Below are 4214 nucleotides of genomic sequence, written 5' to 3'. Positions count from 1 at the left end.
GTAGTGTGTGACTTTGCTTTTCCACTGCTTTCCAACAAGCCGGTTTTTCCACAGAGTTTTAACGACAGAGTTTGTGTATCGGAGCCCCATCCAGTTCCAGAAAAACAGAGCCACAGTTTAACAGCACGATACGTTGTGAATCCTTCAAACAGATCAGAATTTAAGAAACTGGATATAAAGAGCGAGGCAAAAGGAATGACAAGAGACAAATTTATGATTATATATAGTTATGCGAAGCAGAATAGGAGAAACGTAATGCACAGTCCTGTCTGGCCAATGATAAGAGGAAACCTGTGTTAATGTGTGTTCTGTGTGATTCACATGGGGGTCATAAGTTTGTGTGAGTGCGTACGTACAGAGGAAAGGATGGGTCAGAGTGCATTTAGTCATATTTTATGCTTCTTTTTTCCTTTTTTTTGTGCTAAATAGATTATTTAAGCAATAAGGCCCGAGAGGGTGTGGTATATGGCCAATATACCACGGCTAAGGGCTGTTCTTATGCACAACGCAACGCGGAGTGCCTGGATACAGCCCTTAGCCGTGGTATATTGGCCATATACCACACCCTCTCAGGTGCCTTATTGCGATCATAAACTGGTTACCAACGTAATTAAAGCAGTAAAAATAAACATTTTGTTAAACCCATGATTTTAATATATATTTTTTATCTTCATTTAACTAGGCAAGTCAGTTAAGAACAAATTATTATTTACAATGATGGCCGACGAACACTGGGTTAACTGCCTTGTTCAGGGGCAGAACAACAGATTTTTACCTTGTCAGCTCGGGGATTCGATCTAGCACCCTTCCGGTTACTGGCCCAACTCTCTAACCACTAGTCTACCTGCTGCCCCAATGATATGTCTGATATACCACGGCTGTTAGCCAATCAGAATTCAGGGCTCGAACCACACAGTTTATAATAAGAAAATGACGACAAATGTATATTATTATGATTATATTGTTATTATTATTACTATTGAAGTGTGGGGTACTGTAGGAGGGTCACAGTCCTCTTATGTTAAATATATAGACACACAAAGTTATTTGGAATAAAAAAAACTGTATACAAACTTCTGAATCTGGTGTCTTTGCATATGTCCGTGCCTGTGTGCGCATGAACATGAAGTGATTTCAAATCGCAAAGTTACCCGTTTCTGCCAGCTCTAGTTGTGTCGTTGTTGGTCTGTCACACAGGATGTTGGGGCACTGCACTGACACAGCCATACAAGTCTTGAGAGTCTGTAAAAATCGACAAGTAGCATGGCATTTTCCCTGTCACTAGAAGGGTTTCAGACGTCCTGGATAGATTTGTTTCATTTGAGGTCACTTGTCCTTTTGATGACAGCCGTTGTATTAAATAAGGGAGCTGAGAAAACAAACGTTCTTCATGTATTGCGTGGATTTGATCTATCTTGCCACTCCATATTAAGACCTTGAAGAAGGCGCAGTGATGCCGAAACGTTGGTAAATACCCAATAAATGACTGGGAGTTTATATATGGAGTGTGCGACTCTCTTTATTTTGATAGTTTATTCGCCGTTAGTCAGCACCTCGGCACAAAATACTTTTTCTGGCTGTGCACCAGCTCCTGTTTTCTTTATTTCACTCCATATTAATGCCCATGAATTTGGAATGAGATGTTCTGACGAGCAGGTGTCCACATACTTTTGGTCATGTGGTGTAGTTTAGGCTTATTGTTTATTTGTTGTTCTCCATTACACACTTGTATGCTAAAGTAAAACTGGTTTCTCTCCAGATGCTGCAATGGAGGGCAATGTGTTTGCAGTACTGGGAAAGAACGTCACGTTCATACCGCCCTAAAACCCTCAGATGTGGTCAACTTTATCACTGCGGCATGGAATTTCAACGGTGGCAGTGTACAAGGTTGTCACGCTCAGAGGAGAGAAAGTTGGCGCTGGCTACGCAGGAAGAGCGTCACTGAATTCATCTACCTGCGCCCAGACACTTGGACCTTTGATGACGACGGATAGCGAGGATTATTCAGTGACCATTGACACTGAATTTGGTGTAAGCCTAACCGGTAAAACCAGCCTCAGAGTAATTGCCTTGTAGTCCTAAAAAACAGAAATTAGTTACCTCTGGTTTGTTCAGCCATTCCGATGGGGAAAGAATAAGGTTTTGGGATAAACACCAAAAATAAGGTCTGAGGTTTATTATATAAATTCTTTAAAAATCACAAAAAGTGACTTCGGCTGATGAAAATGATCTCACAGAACAAAACGTATAAGATCTCCTAAGCCTGTGTTTTAACACAGACCTTATTTTCGTATTTTTCCAAAAATGCCATTCCTTCCCACATAGGCTTTGTCTAACAAACCGTGGCGGAGTTGGTGCCTACAAGAAGATGCCATTACTATTTCAATATGTATGTCCTCATCAACTTCTTGCCCTCCTCATCACTTCTTCTCCCATTCACCATTTTCTACCGCTTCTCTCCCCTCCCGTCAGAACCCTTCTCCAACCAGGTGGTGTATTGAAGTTGCCCAGTTTGGCTTTCAACCTTCTCTCTCTCTCTCTTGGATCTGATGGGAGGACTTGACCTATCCCACACGCCCCGAAGACGTTCAGGGGACACACACGTACACAAACAAACAGACAGAAAGACTGTAACAGAACTATTGTACTATATTACTACAGTGCTTACTAAAAGTATTTTCTATGTACTAACTGTATTATGAAGTATTTAGAACATAGACACAAAGGTATTTAGAATAAATATTAACTATAGACAAACTACTATATCTGGCTTTATGTCTGTTTTTGTGTGCAAACGTTTTTATTTGGGATCGAAAGATTTGATAGATTTTCACTGTATAGCATCCCCTTGCCAACCTTCAGCTTCTTTTACCACAGTCTCACACAGTATGAGGTCATCACTAATCTGACTCAGGATCAGCTAACAGTGTAATACAGCCACTCCACACTGGAGTATGTTATACTAACCTCTGCTACTGTGTGTCAGTATAGTCCAGGCATAGAGGCAAACAGGAAAATGCAAATGTGTTCTTTATTCATCTGACTCCTTAAAGGGGCAACCTACAGTTGAAACAATAACAAAGCGTACCGTTTCAGTAAAAAGCTGAGGGATGGGGCTGGAGAAATATAACCATTCTCAAATTCATAGACAGGGCTACGGATGCAAGGACTGAGCATCCATGATATCAAAATTATAGTTTTAACCATGTCTTGAGGCTATACAGTGTTTGTTTACACTTACTTAGTTTACAACCATTGGAGTGAAACAAGCTTATATTTGGGGTTCTGATGTGGTACGACAGTTGAGGTAAGCTCATGAGGCATTTATACATTATATTCTTCAAGAATAAATGGGGACATAATTAATTTTGTCCAAACATGGACATAGGAACTGCAGATTGCCCCTTTAAGTCACATGAGACATTTCCCACATTTTTATAACTTTAATGAGACATTTCTTCAATGAGACATTTCCCAGATTGTCAGGTTAGTGTAACGCAACTCATATGAATCTAAAAGTGACTTCAAATGTACATTGAAGATTCCAGTTCCTGCCGTCTCGAGCTGTGGTGTTGGTGGTCTGTTACATAGGATATAGTGCACTGTACTGGCACATCTATACAGGTCATGAGAGACCTCAACGATGTACCGTGTACAGTAGAATAGATACTTTATTGTCCAGAATGTATTTCTTTATTTCTGTCTGATATTCTGCCTCCAAGACCTAGTCTCTGGAAATTCCAGACCTAGACATTTTGCCTAGTGTACAACTGAACTATCAAGCTGAAACCTTGTCTGGTATATTCCACTGGGTGTCAGCACTGTCAAGGCAGATGGCAAAATCAACATTGACCTAAAACAATTGCAGTAGACTAGCCTACAATGCTTTTTAGGGTTTGGGGTGAATATCTTTTGAAATAATACATGTATTTTTTGTCTTTGTTTGCCACGTGGAAAGCTATAGTAATTCCTACTTTTCAAGCAATACATTGTATTTAGATTTTCTTAATGGTTGAATTGCTAAACTTACAGTAATAGTAGTCTCTATGAGCGTTTATGATGACTTGGCATAAATTGTTAGGCTATTTGAAATATTGGGGCATACTAGAGATTATAATTTATTTGACTTGTTCATTCTTATTGGTAATAATAGTTTGTAGTACGTCAAAATAGAGTGTGGTATGTGAAGGGTATAAATCCATTCAAAGAGGCGG

The sequence above is a fragment of the Salmo salar genome, chromosome ssa14, assembly GCF_905237065.1.
Source record: "Salmo salar chromosome ssa14, Ssal_v3.1, whole genome shotgun sequence".
Lineage (NCBI taxonomy): Eukaryota > Metazoa > Chordata > Actinopteri > Salmoniformes > Salmonidae > Salmo > Salmo salar.
This window is presented reverse-complemented; position numbering follows the sequence as displayed.